Source organism: Odocoileus virginianus, chromosome 12 (genome assembly GCF_023699985.2).
Source record: "Odocoileus virginianus isolate 20LAN1187 ecotype Illinois chromosome 12, Ovbor_1.2, whole genome shotgun sequence".
Classification (NCBI taxonomy): domain Eukaryota; kingdom Metazoa; phylum Chordata; class Mammalia; order Artiodactyla; family Cervidae; genus Odocoileus; species Odocoileus virginianus.
Window position 1 is genome coordinate 16,393,300 of NC_069685.1, and position 22,727 is coordinate 16,416,026.

A 22,727-nucleotide genomic window follows, 5' to 3' on the forward strand; every position below is an offset into this window, starting at 1 on the left:
TGCTTGTTTTTGCCTTCTTTCTGATTACTTTCAGTGGCATTTCTCCTGAAGTATCTATCTTAATGGACAGAGGAGCGATGGAGATAAAAACTCAAGTCAGTCAGCTCTGATACCATTCCCATAGTCTTTGGGCAAAGTTATCATGGGAAAGATATTCACCTTAAACTAGAGTGGAGAATTATCTGTGGATTTAAATTGTCTATGGCAAATATTTACTCCTGTTTTCTTCTACTAATTTTATTGTTTTAGTTCTTAAATTTAGGTTGTTTATCCATTTTGAGTTAATTTTTGTACATGAGTGAGGTAGGGATGTAACTTCCTTCTTTTGCCCTTGGATATCCAGTTGTCCCAACATTATTTGTTGAAGAGAATATTCTTTTCTTTATTGAATGGTCTTGGTATCCTTATCAAAAATCAATTGGCCATGATGTTTGGGTTTAATTTCTGGGATCTCAGTTTTATTCCATTGGTACTTATGCCAGTACCACACTGTTTTGATTACTGTAGCTTTGTGATAAGTCTTGAAATCAGGAAGTATGAATACTATACCTTTTTCTTCTTTAAATAATGTTTTGACTATTTGGGTCTCTTGCAGTTCCATATGAATTTGAAGATTGTATGAGTTTGGCAGTGAATTCTTAGATTTGACACAAAAAGTATGAGCAACAAAAAATAAATAAGTTGGATATCATAAAAAGTTAAAATATCTGATTAAAAACATTATCAAAACTGAAAAAGCAACCTATAGGATGGAAGAAAATATTTGAAAATTGCATAGCTGGTAAGGGTTTAATGTCCAGAGTATATAAAGAACTGTTCACACCTCAACCAAAGAGACAAACAACCCAGTTTTTAAAATGGGCAAAGAGCATGAACAGACATTTCTCCAAAAAGATATACAGATGGTCAATAAGCACATGAGAAGATATTCAGTATCACTGGTCATTAGAGAATGAAAATCAAAACCATAGTGAGATATCACTTCATACCCCCAGTATAGCTTTAATAAAAACAACAACAAAAATGGAAAGTAAGTATTGGCAAGGATATGAAGGGATAAGTACCTTTGTACATTGCTGGAGGGAATGTACAATGATACAGTCACCATGGTAAACATTTTGGCAGTTCCTCCAAAAGCTGAACGTAGAGTTACTATATGACCCAGCAATTCCACTCCTAGGTATTTACCTACAAGAAAAATTAAAGCATATATCCACACAGAAACTTGTATTATAAATATTCATAGCGGCATCCCAAATGCCCATCAATGGATGAATGGAAAAATAGATTGTGATATATGAATACAATGGGATTTTGTTCAATAATAAACAGAAACAAAGTTCTGACACATGATACAACTTAGATGGACCTTGAAAACATTATGTTAAATAAAAGAAGCTAAACAGAAAAAGTCACATATGATCCCTTTTATATGGTATAACCACAATAGGCAAGTCTACAGAGGCGTAAAACAGGGCATAAAGGAAGGAGGGAATGAGGAGTGATTACCCAGTGTCTGTGGGATGTTCTTCTGGGTGATGAAAAAGTTTGAAACTAGAGAGAAGTGGTGGCTGATCACATTAGGAATGCACTAAATGTCCCTAATTTGTATTCTTTATTATACTTCATCACTTTCCATATCAATTTCACCTCATTTTTAAAAAAGATTAAGAAAATCCAATCAGGCAAAACAACAACAAAAAATGATCTATGGTTTGCCTATCTCTCCATAATTGTACTTCCCTGAAGGTTCAGATGGTAAAGAATCTGCCTGCAATGTGGGAGACCTGGGTTTGATCCCTAGGTTGGAAAGATCCCCTGGAGGAGGGCATGGCAACTCACTCTAGTAGTCTTATCTGGACAGAGGAGTCTGGGGGCTACAATCCATGGTGTCGCAGAGTCAAACAGGACTGAGCAACTAACACTTGCTCTCCATAATAAGAATGAATGATTTGAATTATTTCCTTAAATCATAACATACTCTACAATCTCAAATTCAGCATAAGGCTAGTCTACCGCATATCATAGAATTAATAAAGCCAGGATGGACCTTGTATCCTCTCCACCATGTCTCATACAATTAAAAAGGCTTGGGAGGAGGTTAAGGTAAGGATGCAGAACCTTGTTAAAATACAGTCTTCCCTAAAACAGGCTTCAAAAGCATAAACATTAAGATCAAAATAGTTATATAACAAATCATTTTCACTCATTTTAAACTGGGGTGTGTGGGATATAGTTGTGTGTGTATGTGTAGGTATGTGCATGTCTGCATGTTAATGGGTGTTGGGGTAAGAAAACCTAAACTTAAAAGAATTAGTAAACTAACCAGGATTCTCACACTCTTTGTTATGATCTCAAGATTCAACATCAGTACTGAAGCACATTGGAAGCTAGTGTTTACTGTGGGCTTTCTCGGAGCTTTTTCTAAGCAATGACTCAGGACACATCTCTAAGGGCTCTGAGTACCAATTATGACATCTGGAGTATATGTAATCAGGAGATTCCTGGAGAGAAACTGGCATCTCTGAAGGAGGTGCTAAGCATTCCTCTGCTGTATAAAAGAAAACTTTCTTTAGGAGTAATTTCACAAGACTATTTGGATATTTTCGACAAATTAGTGCAAATTGGATTAATTCAACCCATTAGCTACAAAGGGGGCTAATGTGATGCCAGAACTTTATTTTCAGGGTATGTAGCTAATAATAGCTATTATTTGTTGAGTGATTACTCTATGCTTATCACTGTTCTAAGTGTTTACCTGTAACCAGCCTCATTATTGCTTACAACAACCCTGTCAGGAAATGGACACACTTGCTCAAGACTCACAACCAGGAAGTGACAGAGCAAATTCATATTAAGGCAGTAAAGGTCTAAAATCCACATTCCAACCACCCTGGCGCATGACCCCTATAATCACAGGTATTGAAATACACAATCTGATTAATATTGGATTCGTATTTCTATGCGTTGATTTTAAAGATCAAATACTAAAATATGTAAGAAAGGAAATAGGAAATTTTAGATTTATACTTTTCTCTAGGCAAGAAGGCAAAGCGGTTTGAGGAAGCTTTACAAATAGCTGAGGAAAGAAGAGGAGCAAAAGGCAAGGGAGAAAGGGAAAGATATGCCCAACTGAATACAGAGTTCCAGAGAAGAGCAAGGAGAGAAGAAAACCTTCTTAAGTGAACAATGCAAAGAAATAGAGGAAAACAATAGAATGGGAAAGACTAGAGATCTCTTCCAGAATATTGGAGATCTCAAGAGAACATTTTGTGCAAGAATAGGCATAATAAAGGACAGAAATGGTAAGGACCTACCAGAAGCAGAAGAGATTAAGAAGAGATGGTAAGAATACACTGAACTAAACAAAAAAGGTCTTAATGACCTGGATAACCATGATGATGTGGTTACTCACCTAGAACCAGAAATCCTAGCGTGTGAAGTCAAGTGGACCTTAGGAAGCATTACTACAAACAAAGCTAGTAGAGGTGATGACATTCCAGCTGAGCTATTTAAAATCCTAAAAAAAAAAAAATGATGCTGTTACAATGCTGCACTCAATATGTCAGCAAATTCGGAAGACACCAGCAGTGGCCACAGGACTGGAAAAGGTCAGTTTTCATTCCAATCCCAAAGAAAGGCAATGCCAAAGAATATTCAAATTACCGTACAATTGTGCTCATTTCACACGCTAACAAGGATCTGCTCAAAATCCTTCAATCTAGGCTTCAGTAGTACATGAACCGAGAATGTCCAGATGTACAAGCTGGGTTTCACAGAGGCAGACTAACCAGAGATCAAATTGCCAACATTCATTGAATCATGGATAAACCAAGGGAGTCCAGGAAAAACATCTATTTCAGATTCATTGTCTACGCTAAAGCCTTTGACTGTGTGGACCACAACCAACTGTGGAAAATTCTTCAAGAGATGGGAATACCAGACCACCTCATCTGTCTCCTGAGAAACCTGTATGTGGGTCAGGAAGCAACAGCTGGAAATGGACATGGAACAACTGACTGGTTCCAAATTGAGAAAGAAATACATCAAGACTGTATATTGTCACCCTGCCTGCTTATATAACTTATATGCAGAGTATATTATGTGAAATACTGTACTGGATGAATTACAAGCTGGAATCAAGATTGTTGGGAGAAATACCAGTAACTTTAGATATGCAGATGACACCACATTTATGGCAGAAAGTGAAGAGGAGCTAAAGAGCCTCTTGATGAAGGTGAAAGAGGCGAGTAAAAAACCTGGCTTGAAACTCAACATTCAAAATAGTAAGATCATGGCATCTGGTTCCATCACTTCATGGCAAATAGAAGGGGGAAAAGTGGAAGTAGTGACAGATTTTCTTTTCTTGGGCTCCAAAATTACCGCGGATGGTGACTGCAGCCATGAAATTAAAAGATGCTTGCTTCTTGGAAGGAAAGCTATGACAAACCTAGACAGCATATTAAAAAGCAGAGACATCACTTTGCCAACAAAGGTCCATGTAGTCAAAGTTATGGTTTTTCCTATAGTCATGTACGGATGTGAGAGTTGGACCATAAAAAAGACTGAGCTCTGAAGAATTGATGCTTTCGAGTTGTGGTGCTGGAGAAGACTCTTGAGAGTCCCTTGGACTTCAGGGAGTTCAAACCTGTCAATCCTAAAGGAAATAGTTGGAAGGACTGTTGCTGATGCTGAAGCTCTAATACTTTGGCCACCTGATACAAAGAGCTGACTCATTGGAAAAGACTCTGTTGCTGGGAAAGATTGAAGGCAGAAGAAGGGAGTGGCAGAGGATGAGATGGTCAGATAGCATCAGTGACTCAATGGATATGAATTTGAGAAAACTCTGGGAGATAGTGGAGGACAGAGGAGCCTGCAGTCCATAATGTCAAAAAGAGTCAGACAGGACTGAGCAACTGAACAAAACAACAATAGCAACTAGGTTAGTTATTAGTGTAGTATTTTAAGTAAAATTTTCCCCTTAGTTATACCCTTTTAAATGAATTCATTGTGTGGCTTTCACAAGTTGTTTTTAAATTACACATCATTTGAATCATGCATTGAATTTCAGTAAATATATTTTAATATACTAACAGCTCTCATCAAGAAATCTTTAACATACACAATTAGATTTGACAATAGGGTGATACTGAAAGTGTTAGTTACTCAGTTGAGTCTGACTCTTTGTGACCATATGGACTGCAGCCTGCTAGTCTCCTCCGTCCATGGAGTTCTCCAGGCAAGAATACTGGAGTGGGTTGCCATGCCCTTCTCCAACGGATCTTCCCGACCCAGGGATTGAACCTGAATCTCCTGCGTTGCAGGCAGATGCTTTACCATCTCAGCCCCAGTAGGATGAGAAATAGAACACAATTCCTGACTTCTCTGATGGATATTTTCTCATAGTGCATCAGCCTGGTTCTTCAGCATTTGCAGTAGTGAACCATTATATTCATAATATATTCATTTAGTTATGTAACATGTATTTAATGATATAATTTAATACTAATTGGTAAAAATTAACAAACATGTAGTAAATTTAACATTTCATAATTCAACACAAGGCCAACAAGGGGTTAAGTAATGTCAGTTAGTAGCTCTGTTCTGCCCCATTACCTTGAGGCAATCTACTCACAACAGGAAGATAGTGGATTTCAGTCCAGTTCAGTTCATGACTCAGTGTTTCAGTTCATCAAACATTATATGGCGTCAGTGTGCTTCAAGAGTAAACACCTTATTTCTATGCCTTTTAAGATACCCAATTCTGGAAAATTTTAAGGTAAACCTTAATACGTTTTATTTTATATATTACAGGTAGCTTTTAGTCAGTGTATAATCTGGCTAGATTCATTCAACATTCATTCAACAAATATGTATTGAACATTTGCTTTGTGCTAGGCATTTTTGTAGGTACTGGAGCTGTAACAGTGAATGGAACAAAGTGCTTTCTATCAGAGGGGGTACTTCCTTGGTGGGGAGGACAGTGATCAAACACACGCACGCTATGTGCGTGTGCACTCAGCCTCTTCAGTCGTGCCCGACCCTGCGGACTGTAGCCCTCCAGGCTCCCCGTCCATGGGATTCTCCAGCAAGAATACTGGAGTGGCTTGCCATTTCCTCCTCCAAAACACAGCTGCCCGTGTAGAGCCTTAAAAGGCCCTTTCAAGCTCATTGACTTCACTGTGGAAGGTGAAACACGTTACGCAGAAGAGAGACATGATCTCACTTAACTTCACTTAGGATCCCACAACTGTGGCGAAGAAATTTGACTCTGGTTGGAGAGTGGGGAGGGGAGGAAGGGCAGAGTCAGGGAAATGAATTAGAAGACTGTTGCAATAATCCAGGCCGAGGAACTGCCCTGGGACCCAGTGGTTAAGAGTCCACCTTCCAATGTGGGAGACATGGGTTTGGTCCCCACTTAGGAAACTAGCTCCCACATGCTCTGGGGCACCTGAACCTGCACCCCAACTAGAGAGAAACCCATGAGCCACAGGGAAGATCCCGTGTGCCACAGCTCAGACTCAATGCTGCCAAATAAATACTAACGAAAATACTTGGACCAAGAGGTGATGTTGACTTCCACCTGAGTGGCAACTGGTGGTGTGAAATAGTCCATTTCTGGACATATTCAAATCTGGAGCCCACTGATGTTGCTGATGTGGAGAGTGAGAGGAGGAGATGAGCCAAAGATGATGCCAAGGTTTTCCATATGAGCAACTGAAGAAAGGGGGAGTACCATTTGCCCAGGTGAAAGGCTGTGGGAGGTATGCATGAAAGAAAGTTGGCTTTGGGCGTGTCGAGTTTGAGCTGCCTTTAAACATCCGAATGGAGATGTTGAGAAGGCAGTTGAATATGAGTCTGGAGTTCAGGGCATAGACTGAAGGAGATATAAACCTGGGAGTTCTTGGGAATAGATGGTGTGTAAACCCACAGGCTGGGTGAGATCCCCAAGGCAAGGGTGTAGACAGAGCAGGAGAGAGGATGGTTCATGGATGTCAACACTTAGAAATCAGGAATATGAGGAGGAATCAGTTTAGGAGACTGAGAAGGAGCAGACATATAGGAGAAGGAGAATCCAAAGAGCTGTGTCCTAGAAGCCAAATGAAGAAACTTTCCAGAGGACAGAGTGATCCCCGGGGTTAAGAGCTGTTGTCAGGTCAGTTAAGGTACAAACTGAGACATGGTCAACTGCAAGATGTTGAAACGCATGCCTACTTTCAGTTTCCTCCTACAATAAATTTCAACCCATGAGAAAAATTCAGTTACAAAAAATAAGTGGCTAGGGAGTGATCAGGAAATGGAAATTATAAAGAAAAAGGCAACTTGGAAAATAACAGCAAAACCTTTCCAGCTGGGTAGACTGAAAGCAGAAAACACAATGGGAAAGGTTTCATTTCCAAAGCTTAGTGGGGGACCCAGGATGTTTCTTTAAGGACGTCCTTAAGGTTAGCGTTCTGATCGGAAGGGGGCAGGTGGGCAAATTGTCTTGGAACTTCATTTTGCAAGAGATAAAAATTATTGTTCTTATCTAATAATTGGGCAGAAAGAGGATTAAAAACTACCCTCAAGCATCCTCTTGGAGCCGCCACAGCCCAGACTCAGCTGCTGAATATGGTGGTGCAGGTATTCCTGTGCAGAGCTGCCTGGGAGGGGAAAGTGGGACTTGAAATCCATCCCTTTTTCCTGCTCACCAAGCTTTGCCCCTGACTTCACAGATGTGCCTTTTTCTAATTTGCATGTTTGCTAGCCGTGGTCATCCATGGATCCAGTGGAAACTATTTTTTCATCTCTAATAGGCACCACAAACCATATTTATAAATTATATTCACATATTAAGGAGAACAAATGCCAGAACTCACTTCTCTGCCTAACCTGTAAAGCATTAGAGGTAATACAAAGGTAAACCGTCCTTATTTCTGTGCCCATCTCCTTTTTAGTCATTTATTAGTGTTTATGACATCAAGATGCCTCTTATTATTACAGCATGTCTACTGTTGAGAAGAAAAAATAAACCCATGAATTAAATCTGACTTTAATAAAATTTCATCTGCCTTCCTAGGAACCTAGAAATTGATACTGCTTGTGTGTGGAAACTGCAGTTCTTGTCTAGAAAGGTTGATAGGTTGGCTTGCTAGGTCAGTGTGTTCTTACTATTCGGGCTCTGTTGGCGCCCTCTGGTGGATAGATTATGCGAATGTTAATTTCAGATGCTCTTCAGCAAAGAGCGTTCATGTTTTGAAGCCTCGAGGCTTTTCCTATTCATGGTAAGCAGCAAATTTCATGTAATTTTATATACCGTGTGTATACAGGATGCCTTTGGGAGGACAGTCGGGGTACCAGTGGTGATCTTTTAAACATATGTCAGACAGAATTGCTACAGAGAGGCAAAGGGCCTTTTAAGATTTTGTTTGGAGGTATAATACATGTACTAAATTGTGAAATTTTAAGATTATAGGTATGTATTGATAAAGGTTACCCAACACCCAATTCACAACCATTTCCAGTACCTTAGAATGAGACTTTTTGAAAATTGGTTAGCATTCAGGTCTATTTTGCAGCAGAGAAAACAACCTTTAGTTACAGAATCCTCTCCAGTAGTCTACCAGAAGGCATTGTGAGAGAAGTTCCATTAAATGCATTGAGAAGAAATTATGTTGGCACAGAGATTGACTCTTGGGTGGTACACAGCCATTGCTATCCGCCACTCCAGGGTGAAAATGACTCATTCCTGTCCCTTACTTGGTTGCCATCTTTTTGCTCTCTCAAACAATTTTCCAATTCTATTCCCTCTCTTCAGTTCAAAACACCTCGATTGAGTGTTGTGTGCTTGGGGCCGTGGGAACAGAGGCGCGAAGTTATGGTCCCTGCCCTTCCAGAACTCATAGACCAGTTGAGTTTAAAGCAAGAAGGGGAAATGGGTGATTCCAACCCAACACGTCAAGTGGGACAATAATCACAGCTAACATTTATAGATTATGTCCCAGTATCAAGCTTTTCTCTCAGGATGTTACGTGCATCTCTCCATTTCAACCACATCACTATTGCCATCAAAACAGTCAATCCTAAAAGAAATCAACCCTGAATATTCATCAAAAGGACTGATGCTGAAGCTGAAACTCCAATACTTTGCCTGCCTGATCCGAAGAGCTGACTCTTTGGAAAAGAGTCTGATGCTGAGAAAGACTGAGGGCAGGAGAAGGGGCAACAGAGGATAAGATGGTTAGATAGCATCACTGACTCAATGGACATGAATTTGAGCAAAGTCTCAGGTGTTGAAGGACAGGGAAGCCTGGCATGCTGCAGTCCACGGGGTCGCAAAATGTCGGACATGACTTAGTGAATGGACAGCAGCGATGAATGACCATTACTTTTCTGATGAGTGAATGAAGCAGAGAGGCTGGTGATTAGCCCTGCCTCCCAAAATATGGCTGGTGTGTGTGGTTGCCAGGCTCTGGCTCTGTCACCCACAGGTGTGTCCACTTTCCTGCAGCTGTTTCTCAAGCCTGGCGTTGGGAGCACGTGCAGGGCAGGAAGGGAGCAGGAAGATCACTGACACTTTGTCACTGGAGCTACACAACCAGGAGCTGCTTTCAGTGCTACTAAAAAAAAAAAAATCCTGTCAGCGTCTTTCTCTGATGCAGCCCTAGTCCAGCCCCTAACTTGCTATCTGACAAACTCAGTTAAAAGCTGGCTGCACTGTTGCAAAATTTCAAAGGCATGCTTTATTCTCGTATGACATATAGCAAAAAATGCTCCAGAATTTAACACTTGAGTATTCATTGTTATGGCATGAATTTCTCCAAATCACAGGTTAATTAACAGAATCAGGAGTCAAACAATCTTTTTAAATGTTCTATTCAAATTGATGAGTTATGAGTGCCGCCCACTTATAAATGATTTACTTTTCGACCTTGAAAGCAGTACTCTAACCTTAGGGAGTTCACGTCATTCAGAACAGATCAGTGTGATGGTGCAAGATGCTGAAATCCCACCTGAGGGTGGCGTTTGCACCTGCCTCTTGTCAGGATCTTCCGAAGCAGGCAGAGACTCAGGACAAAGGGAGCAGAGGCATAATGGCCAGCACAGTCTTTTCTCCTCCAACACAGACAAACCATGCCCGTGTGAATCCTGGTAACGTCTTCACACTTAGGCTCCTCAGAGGACCGGGACCACGCACGCATGCATGCTAAGTCACTTCAGTCGTGTCCGACTCTGTGCAACCCTACGGACTGTAGCCCACCAGGCGCCTCTGTCCCTGGGATTCCCCCCGGACACCATGGACAGCAGCCCACCAGGCTCCTCTGTCCAGGGGATTCTCTAGGCAAGAATACTGGAGTGGGGTGCCATTTCCTTCTCCAATGCATGCATGCATGCTAAGTCACTTCAGTCATGTCCGACTCTGTATGACCCCATGGACAGCAGCCCACCAGGCTCCTCTGTCCAGGGGATTCTCTAGGCAAGAATACTGGAGTGGGGTGCCATTTCCTTCTCCAATGCACGCATGCATGCTAAGTCACTTCAGTCATGTCCGACTCTGTATGACACCATGGACAGCAGCCCACCAGGCTCCTCTGTCCAGGGGATTCTCTAGGCAAGAATACTGGAGTGGGGTGCCATTTCCTTCTCCAATGCACGCATGCATGCTAAGTCACTTCAGTCGTGTCCGACTCTGTATGACACCATGGACAGCAGCCCACCAGGCTCCTCTGTCCAGGGGATTCTCTAGGCAAGAATACTGGAGTGGGGTGCCATTTCCTTCTCCAATGCATGCATGCATGCTAAGTCACTTCAGTCATGTCCGACTCTGTATGACAACATGGACAGCAGCCCACCAGGCTCCTCTGTCCAGGGGATTCTCTAGGCAAGAATACTGGAGTGGGGTGCCATTTCCTTCTCCAATGCATGCATGCATGCTAAGTCACTTCAGTCATGTCCGACTCTGTATGACCCCATGGACAGCAGCCCACCAGGCTCCTCTGTCCAGGGGATTCTCTAGGCAAGAATACTGGAGTGGGTTGCCATTTCCTTCTCCCGGACAAGGACCAAGTTTAACCCAAATTTCATGTCATTGATCACAGGTTAGGTGCAGATGAAAATAGAATAATCCTAACAGAGTCTAGTAGTCGTTGTGATGGTGTTCATGTGGGAAGTGATTTCAGATTCACCTTCCTCGAGGCATCTTATGTGACGTCAGGTGGGCTGTAAAAAAGGAGGTTTGTGATAATCGTTTGTAAACACAGTAATGGCAGCAACATTGAGTAGTCCTAACAGTAGTCAGGAACGCTTACCTCAGAAGACCCAGCAACACTGTGATCATTTGTGAGTGTGTTTGTGAGTGATTTGGTTTCACCAATTTAAGGTTATCAGTTGGCGCTTTATTGGGGTTACAGTTTTCTTTGTATCTGATTTATAATTTTGTTAGTTCATACTGTATATGAATTGTAAGCAGAAATGGGTATATTTGTATGTTCATACAGATTCTTAAAACAAGAAGATAAAAGACATCAACATTTTGAGCTGACCACACATAAGTTCACAAGGAGTGAGTGTAGATAACTCAGGTTGGCGGGACACTGAGCTGCAACCCGCCTGCTCCAGAGGGAGGCAAACACAGCCCTTGCTCCTGGGAGCTAACCCAGCGTTCATCCACCGCTCGCAGTGGGCAGAAGTGGAGAGGTTGTGCACCCGTGGTTTTGAGGTCATGACACTATATTTACTGCTCTTTGTTTTTTCTGTTCTTCAGCATGCTTTAATAGTTGCCACTCAGCCGATAGCATTTTTCCGCGTTCCTTCTCCCAACAGGGATCTCCTTGACATCCTGGTTGATTTTTTTTCCCATATGCACGTATGTTCATACTTTGTAGTGCACAACCCTATGCAGTTTGACAAATCCAAAGAGTCATTTTTCCTCCACCCCAGAACCATGTAGAGCATCCTATCACCCTGAGAAATGCCAGGTACAGCCCCTTTGTAGAATGCCTCTCCCTTTCCCCTCATCCCCTGGCAACCACTGACCTATTTTCTGACCCTATAGATGTGCCTTTTCAATAATTTTCATAAAGATATAATCATCCAATATGTAGCTTTTTGAGTCTGGCTTTTTTCACTTAAAGGATGCAGCTAAAATTCATCGACATTGTGTGTGAATCACAAATGCATTCATTTTTATTACCGAGTAATAGTCCATTGTGTGGACTATGCGTTTGTCCATTACCTGGTTGAAGGACAGCCTGGTTGTTTCAGTTTGGGTGACTTTGAATAACATTATTATAAACATTCTTATGTAACTTCTTGTGTGAACATAAATTTTTAAACTCATTTGCAGTTGAGATTTCCAGATTCTATTGTGAGCATATATATTTAACTTTATAATAAATGACCAAACTGTCTTCCAACACAGTTGTACTATTTTGTATGCTCAGTCATGAGTAGTGAAAATTCCTGTTGCTCCGAATCGCCACCAGAATCTGGTACTGTCCAGTTGTTGTGTTGTTTTAATTTTAGCAATTCTGATAAGCATGTGGCTTCCTTGGCGGCTCAGCCGTAGAGAAGCCGCCCGCCAATGCAGGAGTGCGCCTGTGTGCTTAGCCGCTCAGTCGCGTCCGACCCTTTCGACCCCTCACACTATAGCCTGTCAGGGTCCTCTCTCCATGGGATTTTCCAGGCAAGAGTACTGGAGTGGGTTGCCATTTCCTTCTCCAGGGGATCTTCCCGACCCAGGAATTGAACCCGGGTCTCCTGCACTGCAGGCAGACTCTTTGCTGATTAGCTATGAGGGAAGCCAATGCAGGAGACCCTGGTTCGATCCCTGGGTTGGGAAGGTCTCTTAGAGAAGGAAATGGCAGCCCACTCCAGTATTCTCACCTGTAAAATCCCATGGACAGAGGAGCCTGGCGCGTTACAGTCCATGGGGGTTGGAAAAGAGTCAGACATGACTTAGTGACTGAATGACAACAATAAGTATTTAGTACTGTCACGTTATGGTTTTCATTTGCATTTTTCTGGTAACAGATGTTGTTGAACATCTTCTAAGTGCTTATTTGTCAATATTTTCTTTGGTGAAGTATCTTTTCAGGTCTTTTGTCCATTTAAAAAATTGGATTATTTCTTTCCTTATTGTTGAGTTTTAACCAATTCTGGATACAAGTTTTTGTGAGATAAGTGATTTGTAAAAAAGTTTTTCCCAGACTAGCTTGTCTTTTCATTTTTTTAACTGTATCTGATCATTCCTGTCAAATGTATAAACACACCTTTAACTGGTATGTTTACATTATTCCCATTAAAAGTGTTTTTTTTATATAGTTGGATTAACATCTATCATATTACTAGCTACTTTCTATTCTTTTATCTATTTATTTCTTTTAACCTCCTTCTCTGCCTCTCCTACCTTTTCAACATTTAAAAAATATTTTTATTGGTTGCCTTAAGGTCTATAATATTTAAAAAATCTGAAGCTACCTTCAGTTCCAGAACCTTCTAACAATATACTCCTAATTTCTCGCTCCCTCTGATGAGTCATTGTTCTCATATATTTCACTTTTATATATGCTACGAGCACATAATATAGTGTTAATTTTGTTGCCTTAAAAGGTCAGTTATTTTTAGAGCAATTAAAATAAGACAGAAATTATTTTATAAGCCTTTTATTTGTTCCATTTCTGCCATGCCTTGTTTCTTAGTGCAGGTCCAATGCTCTGACATGTATCTACCTTGAAAAACTTCCTTTAACTTTTCTCGTAAGCTAGGTCTACAGCTGGTAGACAGGTCCCTGCATTTTTGTCTGTCTGAGAAAGTCTTTATGGTTTCTATACTTTAGAAGGACGTTTTTTCTGGAGGTAGAACTCTGGATCAACATTTTCCCCCCTTTCAGTATATTGAAGATACCAGTCTATTTTACAGTTTCTCACAGGTGATGCTAGTGGTAGAGAACCTGCTTGCCAATGCAGGAGACATAAGAAACCAGGGTTTGATCCCTGGGTCAGGAAGATCCCTTGGAGGAGGAAATGGCAACCCACTCCAGTTTTCTGGCCTGGAGGATCCCATGGACAGAGGAGCCTGGTGGGCTACAGTCCATAAGGTTGCAAAGAGTCAGACACAACTGAAGTGACTCAGCATGCACACACCTGCAAGAAGTCTGCTGTAAGTCACAAGGGAGATGAAGGAGATGTGTCATAATAGCGTTCGGGCAGTGGCTTCTCTTCTCCATTCCCAGCTGGCCCCTCACAGCCGGGGTCCCCAACCTCTGGGATCTGAGGCCTGATGGTCTGCAGTGGAGCTGATGTAATAATAGAAATAAAGTGCACAATACATGTGATGCGCTTGAATCATCACAAAGCCACCCCCCTCCCTTACTCTGTCCATGGGAAAATTTCTACAAAACTGGTCCCTAGTGCCAAAAAGGTCAGATACCGGTGCCTCAGAGGACATTTTCTTAGGGTTCTCACCATATTCTTTGGGAGTACCTACTGTTCCTGGAAGAAAAACCTAAAGAGGGTGTGAACCCTCCCACATCTACAGCTCCTTGGGAGTTCACAGCCTCCTGCTGGCCCACACTTGGCCTTTAGCAGTTCTTTAAACATTTCTAGTTTAATCTTCTTACCAGCTTTTAGACATTTGGCAGCATCTGTCTCAGGTGAGCAAACACTTGAATCCTGTTTCTCCCTGCAGTCCTTTGTCTTTCTCTTGGTTTTAAGTTAGTTGTTTGCCTGCAATATCAGTTTTCTGATAGGTTCAAGGAAAGTTGTTAGTTTTACGTTTATCCAGCTTTTTTCTTATTGCAAGGATGGCAAAAAATGCTTTTTCCAGCTCTTAAATCTCTAAGCTTTAACCAGAACCTTTATTTATATTTTTAAATTTAAATTTCACCAGCATTAATGTGATTTTTGAAAGTTTAGGAGGACTTGTGCAACAGCCCCCCAAATATCTCTCAAAGTATATTAGAAAGCTGGAACTGGGAGTCACCAATGAAGAGTGTATACAGAATATGATGAAATAAGATTTGGTGTCACTAAGTTCTATAGATTTTTCTTTCCTGTTTTTCTTACTCAGACTTGGAGTTGATTTCTGTGTTTTAATGCCTCAAGGGAGGTATATGTTGGGATAGAGAGAAGTAGCTTCCAAGAATTTCTGTGTTTTGTTTCTGAAGCCTGAGCCTGTAGAATAACTTAGAAGGTTTGCTGAGAAAGAGCAAATAGGGGTTTGTGAGATGAGGTAAAGAGGATGGATGGCACAGGGAAAGGAGACTTTTCCAGACTAGAAGAAAGGCCAGGGCTGGAGATGAAGGGAGGCCTTGGGATAGAGCAGGGGGAGGCTGCAGGAACTCGCATGGGCCTGCGTGAGCTCTCCAGGCGGACAGGACCCCGCCAGCCACTAAGAGAGCCTCCTGTCTTAGGTATATATTTTAAAAAAAAACATACTTGGGAAAGTATAAAAAAATTAATAAGCAGATACCTCAATTAAAATAGTCAGGAGACCAGAAGGGGGTACCCTCATGCTCGGTGACCATAGCAGAGTGCAACAGGAAGAAGAAGGACTCCTCTTTCCTGGCAGGGACGCAGCCAGTGAAGAGCCAAGGACTCTTTGCTTCCTATAGCCCTCCCCACTTCCTTTTCCTTTACATAAAGGGGCCTCTCCATTTTGGCTGGGGACTTACGGTTGCAGACCCCACGTCGCAGTTCTCTGTGATCCCACGTAAACCCATCATTGCTGGAGAAATATCTGACAGACTGGTTTAGGTGAACAAAAGCGTCAAAGTGCCACCAGTCCTAAAAAGCCCCTGGGACCAAAGACAGCGACGTCTCCATGGGAACCTGTGAGACAGATGGAAAAGACCAGAGTACTTCACCTCCTCAGATACCTTCGCACTGCAGAGTGTGCTGGACACCTGATGTGACCTTGAGGGAGGGAAGGGAGGTCATCGGAGTGACTGAGATTATACTTTCTCATGAGCCTGGAGACGTCCGGGCTCAAATTCAGATTTAGCTGATTTTTAAATATTTATTTATTTGACTGTGCTAGGTCTTAGTTGTGGCACTTGGACTCTTAGTTGGGGCATGTGGGATCTGTTTCCCTGACCAGGGATTGAACCCAGGTCCCTGGCATTGGGAACTTGGAGTCTTAGTCACTGAACCATCAGGGAAGTCCCAAATTTGGCTGATTTCTAGAGCTATAGATTTAATATTGCTTGCACACCTTAATTTGTGGGCTGAGAATCATAGCTGTCACTTAAAAGATTCCATTCTCATCAGCCTAGTTATCATTCTATTGAATATGTTTTGGATTCTAGTGACCTGAGGTTTCTTTTCACTTAGACACATCTGAGGGGTTTGACTGTAAGGATTCCTCCTGGGGTGGGCCGAGTGGGGTGGTGGAGACAGCAGGAGAAAGGCACTTTGAATGAATCCCCAGGTGCTTCTGAAACCCATTCCTTGCCCATCCCTTCCCTGAGAATCCCTCTTTTGTCTGAGTCTGTGTGCTGTCCTCCACTTAGGACCCTGAAACAGAGATACAGTTTGACTCTTGCAAGCAGGAGGTGTGTTCTTATAAAGGTGTTAAGTAAAGCAAACATATTTCTGTGAAAACATAGTGCTGTATACGTAAGTTGAAACGATGACCCTTATTTGCATTACAAACAACTGAAGAAAAAGTATATTTGTGAATCTGTGGCTAGAAGAGAAAAAATTCCCTGGGTTTCTTTCTTGGGAAGTGGTTGTTGACTTGGGAAACTGTCCTCCTTCTGACCCAGTCTCCCACTGAGGTTGTAAGAAGTATCCTGTAAAGAACACAAAAGCCTCTGAATGAACATGTCCCCAAAGTGCACAAGTGAGGAAATTGCCACGCTTCTCCCATTTGGTTCTGTTGTCAGCATCCCCTGGCGCTGGGCATCAGTGAGGGCTTCTGGATGTGACCTCAGCAGAGGTCACGTGTGTATGCTCCGCTAGTGTTTCTGCCAGTGGGAACATTGTATTGTATTTTCCAGAGCTGTCCAATGCCGTTGTGGAAAAACACATTTAGGGAGGTGGCTGTGGGACTTGCTTTCTACCTTTTGGAAATTTACACCATCACAAACAACCACAGCAGCCCGATTTCTTTCAGCTGCTGTACCCCTTGAGTTTATCTCTTTGATCTAATAAACTCGTATTGTAGCACTCCTCTCCTCCGAGGGTTGGTGGGAGGAAGGCAAGAACCAGGTAAAGTAGAGGCTTTTAAAACTCTAGGTTAAAGGTTTCAAAAGCCTGATGAGAGAGGAAGATCCCACTAGACAGTGTTCCTTTGATTCCACCAGCCAGTGTGGGCATCACCGAAGACATCTGAGAGAACCTAGCTGCTGTCCAGAGAGGTGAGGTGTGGGCTTTACCGGACCTGCTAATGGAACACTTCCTGGGAACAGAAAATGCCCATCCGGAGACTGGATGGAATGGGTTTTTGAGAGTTTGCTCCTATGACAGGACACTGGTTAGGAGCTCAGGCTCCAAAGTTAAAAATGAGCTTGAGAGGAAAGGTGGGGAGGGATAGATTAAGAGTTTGAGGCTAACACATAACACACTGCTATGTATAAAATAGATAAACAACAGGACCTACTGTGTAGCACGGGGAAATGTGCTCAATAGTAGTAGTAGTGTTAGTTGCTCAGTTGTATCTGACTCTTTGCAACCTCACGGACTGTAGTCTGCCAGGCTTCTCTGTCCATGGAATTCTCCAGGCAAGAATACTGGAGTGGATTGCCATTCCCTTCTCCAGAGGATCTTCCCAACCCAGGGATCAAACCCAGGTCTCCTGCACTGCAGGCAGATTCTTCACTGTTTGAGCTACAGGGGAGGTCTACTATACTCAATATCCTGTAATAACCTGTAAGAAAAGAGATTCATGTGTATGTATCCTAAAGGAAATCAGTTCTGAATATTCATTGGAAGGAGTGATGTGGAAGCTGAAACTCCAATACTTTGGCCACCTGACACGAAAAGACCCTGATGCTGGGAAAGATTGAAGGTGGGACGAGAAGGGGACGACAGGAGATGAGATGGTTGGATGGCATCACCGACTCAATGGACTTGAGTTTGAGTCAACTCTGGGAGTTGGTGATGGACAGGGAGGCCTGGCGTGCTGCAGTCCATGGGGTCGCAAAGAGTCAGACACGACTGAGCAACTGATGAACTGAACTGATAAAATATATCTATCTGGATCACTGCTGTATGCCTGAAACTAAGACAGCATTGTAAATCAACTACACTCCAGTTTTTAAAAAGAGAGTTTGAATCCCAGTTCTAGCACTTGCTAATTGTGTGACCTCCGGTTAGTCACTAAAATATGAAAAGGGGAAAAGCTAACACCTATCTGACAGGGCTGTTTTGAGGGTGAGGTCAAGGCATGCAGTACTGAGCCTGGAGAGCTACACAATAAATGTTAAGTACCGTTAGCCACATTCTTCCCTTTTGAAATATTTAAGCTCCAGTCTGCTACTTCATACCATTACTCAAAGGTCACGTCCCCCTGGAAAAGGAATGTCTGTTGACATCCAGGGGAGGAACAGACATTTTGCATTTTTATTATTTCACTGACTATGAAGAGAGAATACTCTACTCTGTTCAGGGGATTTGTTGGGGTCAGATAACCAGGTTCTTTATGTAGGAGTCCCAACATATTATGGAGTAGGAATCAGTGGGGACGCGGACTTGGCACCTAGCCCTCAGGTTCTTGATAGAAAGTATAACCCAGCATGTGATTCTTTTGGGTTCAAGGGACTTAGACCCATTTGGTGGTAGGAGTTATTGTGAGAATAGATAGGAAAGTTAGTTTAAAACAGGTGGGGAGCCATCAGCAACCAGCTGCGTAGCCCTGCCTCCTGGAGGACTGAAGGGGTGCTCGTGGCCGTCACAGCCTCAGGCCCCAGTGGCTCCACTAGCTCTCGTCACCTCTCTGTCCTCGGGGACCAGCTTCTCACTGCTCCTGAGACGAGTGTGTCCACCAGACTCCTAGCCAGCTTCTCTGCCAACTTCTGCATCTGTGGTTCTTGCTTCCTTGTCTCCTTGAGATTCACATGCAAGAGAAAGAACTGGCCTGGAATATTTTGCTATCCTCTGGTGTGTAAGAGTCTTGGTGTGGTGCTGAGTTGTCATTCATAGGAAGCACTGAAATCCCAGAAGGACATAAAGAATAGGACCCCGTTTTTTCAGGAAATAATGGCTTCCTACCTATACCCTCTATTGACTTTGTAAATTAGCAAGAGAGTCTTGAATTAAATGGCCACCTCCAGAATGGGCTTTCCTTGTGTCTCAGCTGATAAAGAATCCACCTGCATTGCGGGAGACCTGGGTTTGATCCCTGGGTTGGGAAGATCCCACGGAGAAGGGAAAGGCTACCCACTCCAGTATTCTGGCCTGGAGAATTCCCTTGGACTGTATAGGACTCTTTGCATGGGATCAAAAAGAGTTGGACATGACTGAACAACTTTCACTTTCACTTTCCCCCAGGATACTAACTGAGGCTCTTGGATCTGAGACTCTTGTCTCTTAGGTGAAGATGGAAGACTTGCAATAAAAGAGAGAAATAATTTGCTCTTATTAGTTGCCACACTAGCTCACATGCTCTTTAAAATCCCCCTTTTTAGTTTGATATTTTTTGTTTGTAGAATAAACTTCAGGTTAGTGACTGTTGAGTTTATTTGTCCAAGTAAAAGTACAATTTATAAGAGTGCATCAGATGACCTGAAAAGATCGAGCACTGACTCAGTGAGAGGTAATCTGAGGAGCCTCTCACCTGGACATTCCAACTCAAGGACAGGAATAGAACTTAATCAACCATCATTTATTATGTCATTAGTTAACTTGTAAAATGTCATCTCAGTTTTCTAGAAAACTCAGGTGAAGATGGGCACTTAAATAAAAATAAATAAATTTGATGCTTAAAAAATTGGCAAAGAGGCATTCTGCGCTGTTGCAGCAACAACTCCATGTCTGCAAGATGAGACAACAGAAATCCCTAGATCAAAAAAGATAATTTTACTCTAAACTACAAATTGGGGCTTCCCAGGTAGCGTTGGTGGTAAAGAATCTGCCTGCCAATGCAGGAGACACAGGAGACGTGGGTTCCCCTGGGTTGGGAAGATCCCCTGGAGGAGTGTATGGTAACCTGCTCCAGTATTCTTGCCTGGAGAATCCCATGGACAGAGGAGCCTGGTGAGTTATGGTCCATAAGGTCACAAAGAGTGGGACACGACTAAAGTGACTTCAGCACAGAAACTACAAATTAAATATATAATTATGTAATCACATATGTAAATTTGGGTCTTGTTTTACTTTCAGTGCCCCTAGTTCAAACACAATGGGTATTTTTAGTTCCCGTTTTTCCTTCTTCACCAAGCTTGATCAGTGAACGAGAAAGTCTTATCAATCATCTACTTGTTGGAAAGCGTGGCGCTTTTGAACCACATAGCTCATTTCAAAATTAGAAATGCCCCACGTTGGGCTCCATGTCAAGACTTCCAGGAGGCAGTTGTCACTGGATCTTAGGTCTGACATGTGTCTTCAGGGGAAAAGCAATTAAGAAACGTTCCTTGAAATGGTGTGGGTAGAGAAAGCAATAAAAGTGTGATTTCTATTTTTTAACAAGTATCCCATTTGTGTTTGTTAGAAAGCTATATAGCTATTTCTCACTTTCAGTGTTCCTCCTGAAATATTTGCAAAACAAAATTATTTTAAAAGAAAAGCACATTTTCCCATTGACATATCTTAAAGATGCATCCTCCTGGAATATTTTTGGTGACAGAAAAATATTTTATTGCTGCGACCAATAATCACTAACATTTATTGCTTACTATCTGCCACTTATTGTTCTAAGATCTTTATAATAATTCTCTCATTTTGTTCTTCACAATGATCCTAAGAGATATTGTCCCAATTTCCCAAATAAATAATCTAAAGGAAAAAGAATTTAAGTGACCAGCCCAAGGTTTTATTTTTGGGGTGGAGACGGGATGAACTCAAGTGCTGGTCCTGGGGTCCCCCTTAACCATGCTGCCGTGCTGCTCCCAAAGCGTCCCAGGCTCACCAGGAGGAGGAGGGCAGTTTCACAGTCTACCAGACATCGAGATGAAAATCCGCTGAACTTTGGATTGTGGGCTTGAGGTCTCCACACTCACCCTTGCTATCATTCTAGGAACTGAATCTAAGATGGCCCTGTCATTTCTCTTTGCTTTAGACTCACTCCCGGTAGACAGTTGAGAAATGTTAATTGTATGAAACAGATTCATTCATTTTAAGAGTGGGCCTCCCACGTGGCTCAGGGGTAAAGAACCCGACTGCCATGAGACCTGAGGTCTCTGGGGGAGGAAATGGCAACCAGCTCCAGTGTTCTTACCTGGACAGAAGATCCTGGTGGGCTACTGTCCATGGGGTTGTAAAGAGTCGGACACAACTGAACAACTGAGCATGCACGCACACGTGTGTTGTAAGGTATGAATTATTGTGCTCCCTCCCTCAGAGTACTTACAGAATTGGTAGTTTAATTGAACAATTCAGATATTATGGTTTCCCACATGATAGTGAAAAACAATTGCAGAAATAAGACAGATGACTTTAAAAATATGTTTTATTAATGATAAGGCTGGATTGAAGACTAAGGCTTCATTGTGGCCATAATCAGAATCCTTAATGCCTTTCCCTAAGTCTAAAACTTGGTAAATCTCACTCAAAGAAGGGTTGGCTCTGCAGAACATACACACAGGACAAGATAGCTGCATCTGCTGCCTCTCCTGTGTCCCTCCATTGAAACAAAGTGAGAGCCGTGTCTTCAGACCTGGCTGTAGTGGTGGATGGCCCTGCACCCCTCATGACTGCCATCCGTGAGGCAGGAGGTGAGCCAAACACACCCATCCTCAGACTGGGAGATTTAAGAAGAAAGAGGAAGAAAGGGCTGAGTTTCTCATGCTTGGTCTTTCCAAAGTCACCAAGCAGATAAGGTATGACTTGGCCCCCAGGGAAGAGCAGACAGAGAAAGGGGTGAAGCTACCTCCCCATGCTTCCAAAAGGGGGAAAGCTCCTATGATAGAGGGAGAGGAAAGAACCCCTCAAATGCCAGGGCTTATGTCAATTGTTCTGAGCATGCTGGTTGCTGCTTCTGCAATGAGTTCTTATTCAGTGTAAACAGGGACACAGATCCATTGCTCATAGAGTGTCGGTAACAGAAAGGTCTATTGCTCTTTTCAGTTTATAGAAGATTTGACCAAAACCTATGGAAAAGGAGACATGAGTCCAGCTGGCAGTAGTTAGGTAGCCGGAAACACACCCAACATGGCATCCTAAGAACATAGCTGTCAAGGGGAGAAGCTGGCTATTTGTGACTGAGAGGCAGCAGCAGACTGTTTGAAGTAACGAAGCATCAGATTTAGGGGGCCTTGAATTAATACTGTGTTACTTCCAGCACTCTAGGAATTTAATAATGGACCAACCCAACCAAGGACAGTTAGTTGAAGGTCAATTTGACTTGAATTTTCATGTGGCAAAAAGGAAAAAAGCCTTGTAAAAGAATTTACAACCATTCCTCTCCCCATATTTTAAGGACAAATTGTCTCAGTTGCTCAGTTCCTATGTCTCTGGTGTGTTAGTCAAGAAAATGGGTAGAAAGGAGAATTGGGAGGAAGTGAAACAGTTTGATCTACACGTGAAAAGTCTTAGAGCCACCAAAGGAAGCAAAAGTTAAAACCATAAAGCATTCAGGATCCAAAGAGAGGA

The 22,727-nt window shown here is 42.4% G+C and overlaps 2 long non-coding RNA genes across 2 annotated transcripts in view; both read left to right on the forward strand.

Annotated features, from left to right (window-relative positions):
- LOC110135861 (uncharacterized) overlaps window positions 1-22,727 on the forward strand; it is a 127,034-nt gene that overhangs the window by 28,370 nt on the left and 75,937 nt on the right. The window lies entirely within an intron of this gene.
- LOC139037739 (uncharacterized) overlaps window positions 14,375-22,727 on the forward strand; it is a 49,483-nt gene continuing 41,130 nt past the window's right edge. The window contains exon 1 of the long non-coding RNA XR_011490618.1: window positions 14,375-14,632. This is a non-coding gene — a long non-coding RNA (uncharacterized lncRNA). The remainder of the gene's footprint in view (window positions 14,633-22,727) is intronic.